The sequence below is a fragment of the Neopelma chrysocephalum genome, unplaced genomic scaffold (assembly GCF_003984885.1).
Source record: "Neopelma chrysocephalum unplaced genomic scaffold, ASM398488v2 Primary Assembly neopelma1_149687, whole genome shotgun sequence".
NCBI lineage: Eukaryota > Metazoa > Chordata > Aves > Passeriformes > Pipridae > Neopelma > Neopelma chrysocephalum.
This window is the reverse complement of record NW_020933686.1, coordinates 1-7885: the sequence shown is the minus strand read 5'-3', so window position 1 is coordinate 7885 and position 7885 is coordinate 1. Positions and strand designations below refer to the sequence as shown.

Here is a 7885-nt window from a genome sequence, read left to right as displayed (position 1 = left end):
CCTTCCAGAGTGGGACCGTGAGAAAGTGAAGCCCGTAAATGGCCTTTGAGTGGATGAAGTCCTGAGCAGTCTTTCATACTGTGAACTCATCGCTCAGCTGTCTGGGGGTGGTTTTCTTTAGAAAATCCCAGTTCAAATGCAACATGCCCGTTTTCAGTGATAAACCCTTGTGCTGAATGATATTCTGTCTCAGCACTGTGTTTACCCCAGTATGGATTTATTCAGCAGCATCTTTTCCCTCCAGCCCTCTTTTACATTCCTTACCATGCTTGTTCCTCTTCCTAATGATCATGGAATAGCAACGACGACCGATGAGAGTGTGGCAAGAACTGAATGTTGCTCCTAACAATGGCAATGAGGCTTCATTTAAGATTTGGATGCTGAGAAAATTCAAGCAAAGAAGCTGATGAGATCAGAAATTCAGCCCTTCCATATGAATTCAGTAACTTACTTCCTTTTGACTACTTTCTCCTCCACCTAGCTGGAATCTTGCCACCATGTCTAATCCCTGGATATCCAGAACCCAGCTCCTGGTAGCAACAAGGTTAAGTTCGAAAAATGACTGCTCTTCAAAGCTGCTGTACAGCACTATGTCCCTTCCCACCTGGAATGTCTTCCAAGCACCCTCAGGCAACAGTTCATCACTTGCAAGTGTGAAGCTCTTTGAAACAACAAGGCCTTTGCTAATGGCAAGGCACAGGTGCCATGAACTTTGGGAAAACAATCCACAGTAAACAGGACCATCTACTTCATTCAGTACCTCTGGCAAGAGTCTGTTGCCTTGGTCGCCAGCTGATGCTGTGAATTTCCTGTAGGCAAACATTCCTTATGAGCATCATTTCTCCTTCCCCAGCTGCTACATTTCCCTGCAGTTCAGCACAGTCTGAACACCACAGCTCCAGAGGTCTGACTCCTGCCTGGGCAGACCTGTTGCCTGCCACCTGCAGCTCAATGGTCTGTTGCTTTTGGAATCTGCTTCCTAAAAACCAGTCTGAACTCAAATGCATTATTTCATGACTAAGACTCATTAAATCCTTTGCAAGAACTAACAGTGAAGTCATCCCAGTACAGGATACTTGGAGGAATGGTAGGACTTTGTGATCATTGAAATGTAACTATGAGGTCTCCCCAAAGTGCCACTGAAAGAATGAAGAGACAAATACAAAGAAGGCCCATTTCCTTTATTATCAAAGAGATGGTACCAGAGAGCCCCTACCTCTGGATTATTTGTCTATCCAGTGGCCTGGGTGAAACAACTAATCAGATTCACTAGTTTTATGGTCATTCTTCTCTTGCTCACCAATAGATGGGAGCAGAGATTTCTCGACTCGTGAGATTTTCAGGCTACAGCACTTGCAGTTTTTTGAAGACTATAAGGGGCAAAAAAAAGAAAACCAAACAATGACAATATAACTCATTCATGTGTCCACAGGGAGAAGGACATTGTTTTGTTTAGTGGCATACAAATGAGAGTTGTAATGGGAGTCAAATGGAAACCAGGAGTCAGCACTCCTGAATTCTTTAACCTTGGGAATCTCTGGTTTGGTATCTAGCGCTGGTCAAAGGTATTTAATACGTTTACAACCCCTCATTGTTATTTCCCAGATATAAGTGTGTTTTGCTTGGATCCAAGCCTTTACAAAAGCAAATAAACATGTCCTAAACTTCCATTCATTTTTCTTACTAGATCAAAGAGGAAAAGCTGTCCAGAAGTAAAAAGCTAAGCCTCTAATGAGATGATCAGTGAGTTGTTTCTCTCTTGTACTATAAGCATTTAAATTATAGAATTGCACTTAGGGCACTCTGCACTTCTGACTGGTGTAGCAGGATCCAGACAAATCACTTTAGAAATTAGCTTTCAGCATAGGTCTGACCTGGCCTCTGACCTTTCATCAGAGACAAGCCAAATGCTGGCTGTTAATTGTGCCTGGCACTCCTCGAGGGGTGTGGACACACCATGAGGAGTTTCCTACCAGCAAGAAGCTGTTTGCCAGAAGCAAAATCTTGGATGGCAGTGGAACAGCTGCACAGGTACCAGCTGTGTGACACTGCAGTGCCTCTCTGCACTGAGCACAGCGGGGTCTGTCTGTAGTAGATGCTTGCCTTGGAGAGGCAGGAAGGTCCCGGCACAAAAGCTACAACTAAACCTGCACCGATTTGAAAAATCCCTCACAATCAACGAGGTTCGTGAAGGTCCTGAGTCACTGACTCAGGGAGTTGCCAAAACCTTTTTGTAATCCTGTGCTGTTAAACTAGAAAATGCTTTTTTAAACCTATTTACTGAGATGAGTTTGCATAGCTTGGGGTTTGTTTGGTAGGGGGAATTTTGGTTAATTCATAGTGGGAATATAAATGATCTTGGCTTTGAACTGCATTTCTCAGCTTTTTTCATGTCATTTGCTTTACTCCAGGGGATAGATCTCTCCAGCTGCCTTTCATGACATGGCCTGAAGCAGGGGTCTGAAGTGATTTTTTTTTTTTTCTCTTCCCTTCTGGCAGTAATCCTACAGATACCACTGGTCTTAACTAGCACAGCCAGAGCTGAAGTTGCCAAGAACTCTGGAAAAAAAAAGGGAGGAAAACAAAGTCAACCGACTGCATGCCAAGGAGGAGGTATTTTGGAAATTAAAAACTCTGATTTGTAGTTTGGGTGCATTTGGACTTTATCAAAGCCACGTCTTCATTCTAGTAATAACCTCTACTAAAAACCAAAATCCTCTACATAAAACTTGCTTTTGACTTCCTAATTTAACAACAGCAGCCTTTCTGAAATTATAGTTTCTGTTACTGTTGAGTTAAAAATTAAAACCTTATCCTGCAAGAGGGAGAAGTTTCACACCTTTTTATACCTTTCTATAATAAGATGGGGGAGGAGTTCCACAAAATTACCCAACAAAACATCAGATTAAGATACTGCGGTGATTCAAAATTTAAGTATGTAATGAAAGGGAATGCATCTTACCCAGCTTCAGCTGATTGGGAGTCAAGAATTAACTATTTGTCCTACTCTGTCAAGGCAGAAAAACAGGTACCTCTGGAGCCCTCTCCACGCGATGCTATGGAGGGACTTTTTTACCCTGTGGAGAAATACCAGGGTTGTAATTCCCTACGGAGAAAGCTGAAAGAAGAAGCTTTGACTCAACGCCCAGCTTTTAGATGCCTAAACTGAGGTGAGTTGAGTCCTGTCCCTGCTTAAGTGGGACCAGTTTTTTTGGAGTAATAGTTTCTATTGAAATTATATCAGTGGGAGTATTGGTCCTAAACTGGACAATAAGGCAAGGGAGTGAAGACGTGATGCAAAGTACAGCTTGTGAGTATCAGCAGTGTGCCTGCACTCGGGTAAGGAAAAAGGATCCCCTTAATCACATGTTCTTTTTTTCATATACATAAACATGATCTATGAGACAGAGCTAATGCATAAAACTCAAACCCTTAGCACAAGTCTTTGGTTTTTCCTGGGCTACAATTTATTCAGCACTGTGGAGGAGTATGGCTCCTATTACACATCAAAAGTCTTTCGCAGGGAAACACTTGGCTCCAGATTATCACTGTGAAAGCCACACATTCCCTGCCCTCTGTGCCCCCTCTGATCCAGAGCAGGCAATGCCCAAAGGCAGTTGTGGCACTGGTGTGAGGAGGCTGCCCCACTCCTGTGCAGGGCACCAGAGCTGGAGCTGCGCGCCGGCCGGGCTGCCTCACTTGGCAGCACGTGCTTCCACTCCACTGCCACACAGGCATTCCTCCTGCTCTGCCAGCCAGCTGCAGCGCCAGGCCCAGCCTGGGGTTTGTGGTGAGGGGATTTTGCTTTGACAGCCCAATGTCATTTTGTTTTTACATTATCAGCCCTTTTTGTTATAAGCTGTGGGCTTCAGATAACAGCGGCGAAAAACTATTTCAAGGGGGAGCAGCACCCCGGGTACAGAGTGAGACAGAAAACAGTCAGAAAAACCAAATATTTCTTACTTCTTGTAATCACCTGCCTTACAGCAGTCAAATGTTGACAAGTGTTTGCTGATAACTGGCTTGCAGGAAAGACGAAGTGAAAGAGAACAGCAAGAGAGGGGTTTTTTGCATTTCTGATAAACTTCTAGTTATGCCCTTCAATGACAGTTTTGCCAACAGAAAAAAAGTAAGACAAATTTTTGCCATCTGAGGTGTCTGGAAGCAAACTCACACATGCCTTCCCTGTACTAGGCTTTTGTTTGGAGAACCTTTCCATCTGGATGAGTAGCGGGAACAGGAAAGCATTTGAAGCTGGGAAAACTACCATCCTGCTGCCTATAAAGCACTGATAGGATTTTTATGTGGAGCCCTAAAGAGAATGACACGCAGTGCTTTTATTTTGCCAAATGCGAGAGCTCAGATGTTTGCAAGCAAAACAAAATAAGCTGAGGCATTGAAAGCCCTTCCTGAAATGTGCCTGGTGGCTGACGCCGTGGCACGTCCCCCAGCACATGCATTGTGCAGGCTCTGCCTCATGTGGACCCCTGGGCACAGCAGCACCACTGCTGAGATCCTGCTCATGGCACCCCCTGCACAAAGAGGAAGGTAATTAGCAGAGAAATGACTATTGGCGCAGCTAGAAAGTAGACAAGTAATCCTTGGGGGTTTAGTTCATTGCCTCCTTGTTTTCAAACCAGCGCCTAATCTTCCCAGACCCCACTCCGTGGCTGCTCCTTTCTTCCTTTCTGTTCTCCTTCCCCCTTTTTGCAGGGACTATGGCTAATTCTGATTCACTCCATTTCTTTCTTCCCAAACAGCCACAGGGCAGCCTGGCTGTTGCCAGGGATATAGTAAATGCATGTGACACCGGGTCACCAACAACAATCGAGAGAGTCACACTCATTCCTGGTGTAATGGCACTGCAATCAGCACGGCCAGGCTGGGAGCTGGGCAGCCCAGCTATGAACCTGGATAAAGAGTTTTCTTTAAGGAAAGTGCTCTTAAAAATAGCTTTCAGGGAGAAATGTGCAGGTTTTACTTGTAAAATGACTGTTGGCAAAGGGTTTGTTGCCAAACTCCAGTCAGAGCACCAGCGAGAGGTGGTAAACATGCCATTCTGACAAGGAATTAGCAGGCAACATAGCACTGGGGAAAATATTACGACTTTCTTCTTCCCTGACCTGAAAGAGCCTGTTAGGAGATTAGGAATCTCCATCTCTCAAAGGTATAGCTGTTTTACCAAAATTTAATCAATGAAGAATAATATTTTGGGAACAAGAGAAAACACCTCTGTAGGATGTGGAGTGTTAGGAATAGATGGAAAGTTGCCTGTATAAACAGCTCAGCAACTCTGGGATAAATTATAGGAGCATTTGTATGCATGATTGCCCATCTGTGTAAAACAAGACGTGCAGCCACAGACAGGAATGATGTGCAAGGCAGACGTGGGGCTGATGTTAACTTGATCCAGAACAGAAGATCTGTCCCATCACATCTGAGTTTGACCCAAGGAAGTTTGGATAAATCTAAATAAGTAAATAAATAGAGGAAGAGGCCTCAGTGAGAGGAAACTCAAGGTATGCTATCTACGAATCTGTTTCTGGGTTTGGGGTTTATTTAGACTCAAGTCAGATTTTGGACTGTTATTTCTCCACTTGAAGGTTTTTTGGCAGTTGCAGGAGGGCTGAAGGCTCAGATCCAGCGTGTTCCTTCCAGCTGCAGGCCCAGAGCAGGCCACGGGCACTGGCAGGGGTGTGGCGAGCTGGAGGACTTCAAACCAGGGATGCTGTCAAGAACTCTGCCTTCCACAGCTCCCCTCTCAAGCACCAGCTGCAAAATGTCAACACCACCTTCCTCAGAGAACACAATTAATTAAACCAGGCTTAATTAATTAGTGTCAGTAAAGCAGATGTAGCAGTTATGGTGGAAGTAAACAAATGTACATATTGTAAATTATTATCTTCTCTGCAAAGGATTTGGTCCGAAATCCCTGTGGCCATTTCACTCCTCCCCACGATGCTACTGGGGAGGCCTCTGGGAAACATGCAGAGATAAACTGCTAATTGATGAGAAACTAATGTACTTCTATAGGTTTATATCTCAGAAAACAATCAGCAAACAGACTTGTTTATTAACCCCTTTGGACTTGATGGTGAAATACAATCCTGATATTTAATTTCCATATCATGCAACATCATGTGCCACAAATAAGTCAACTGTTTAAAGTCTTGGGAGTTTTATTTGAAATGTTTTACACTTGAAAATCCAACTGAGGCTTTTGTATCATCTACCAGTGCTGTTCTTTGATAGAGCAGGAGAAAAAGTAAGTGTTTCATATACAGGTAATAATCAACTGTGTGCTCACTGGAGCAGATTTTGGTCCAGTTTTGCCCTACTGAGAGTGAGGAAAAATGATGCTAAACTTGGGCTGATTACACTGAATGTAGCCTGATGTGAGTAAGGGAGAGGATCAGAATCCCACTGACCCAATATACCTCCCCTCAGGCAAAAGGGACACCTTTTATAATGTCAGTAGGTGCTGATGCAATGACAGCATTCATCCCTGGGTCAGAGGTTGAGATCAAGGGAAAGAAAAGGGGAAAAAAATTGGTGGGGTAATGAAAGAACAGTAACTAGTGATTGTGAAGGTATTTATTATATGTGTCTGTGCAATTGGTGTTCTGCAAAGCTGAATGTGAGTGTGAAAAAGCAGATGTGGAGCCACTCCAGTCTGGAGCCTTTAGACTGTTGTAAAGGCTCTGCAGTAAAGGAAATCTCTCATGCCCTGTAGATATGAGGACGATGCAAACTCAATATAATGGGCACTGTAATAGTGAAGCACACTTGGAAAATGCAGATAGAGAAGGGATGCTTTACTAGGGTACAGTCATCTCCCTAATTCATGCTGTAAAGAAGCCATGAAGGGGGAAAAATTCCCCCTTTCCCTGGTGATGACTCAATGGATTAATGTAGGCAGCAGCATATGGCCAGGGTGCTGTGAGAGGTAAGCTGCAGTCAGAGGCCACTGCTCTTCCTGCCACTTAGCCTGTGTGGTTCCCCTTTTCCCCCCCAGGATATTGATATCAAGTAGTCTCTGTGGAAACAGAAGTTTCTGTGGCCCACGCCAAGGTATCCCCTTTCTTTGTTCAGGTGACAGCACTCCCTGTGCAAAGGACTGCCCAGTGACGGGCTGTGTATGGACGCTGCTGCGGGGTACGGGCTGTTCCCACCAGGGACTGCAGGTGAGTGCAGGGCCCTGCTGGCAACTTTGTGGGCTTCCAGTTTGGTGTTACGTGCTCTGTGCTTGGGGTGCTTCTCGTTGTTTTCAAAAGACATGTCTGTCCGTATGTCCGTCCGTGTGTCCGTCTGTTCATCTGTCTGCCTGTGTGTCTGTCCGTCTGTCTATCCATGCGTCCGTCTGTCTGTCCTTGTGTCTATTCATCCGTGTGTCCATCCGTCCATATGTCCGTGTCTGTCCATGTGTCTGTGTGTCCGTCCGTGTGTCCGTCTGTCTGTGTGTCCATCCATATATCCATCTATTTATCTGTCCGTCTGTGAGTCTGTACATCCACCTGTCGATCCGTGTGTCCATCGATCCGTGTGTCTTTCCGTCTGTGTCTTTCCGTCCGTCTGTCAGTCTGTCCGTCAGTCCATCTGTCCATGTGTCCGTCTGTCTGTGTGTCTGTCTGTCTGTTCGCCTGTCCGTGTGTCCGTTCGTCCCTCCGTCCATCCATGTGTCCGTCCCTCTGTCTGTCCATCTGCGTCTGTCCATCCATCCATCTGTGTGTCTGTCCATCCATCCGTCTGCGCGTCCGTCTGCGTGTCCGTGTGTCCGTCTGTCTGTCTGTGTCCATCTGTCTGTCTGTGTGTCTGTCTCTCCATGTGTCTGTCCCTCTGTCTGTGTGTCTGTCCCTCCGTCTGTGTGTCTGTCCCTCCGTCTGTG

General features: G+C 45.3%; 1 long non-coding RNA gene across 2 annotated transcripts; it reads left to right on the top strand.

Moving 5' to 3' along the window:
• Window positions 1–1266: 1266 nt before the first annotated feature.
• Window positions 1267–7251, top strand: LOC113962354. Of its 2 annotated transcripts, none has more exons than XR_003532523.1 (3): window positions 1267–2613; window positions 3017–3170; window positions 7093–7251. It is a non-coding gene; the product is annotated as an uncharacterized LOC113962354 (long non-coding RNA). The 2 variants fall into 2 exon arrangements; XR_003532524.1 differs by lacking the exon at window positions 7093–7251 and adding an exon at window positions 4195–4806.
• Window positions 7252–7885: the final 634 nt, after the last annotated feature.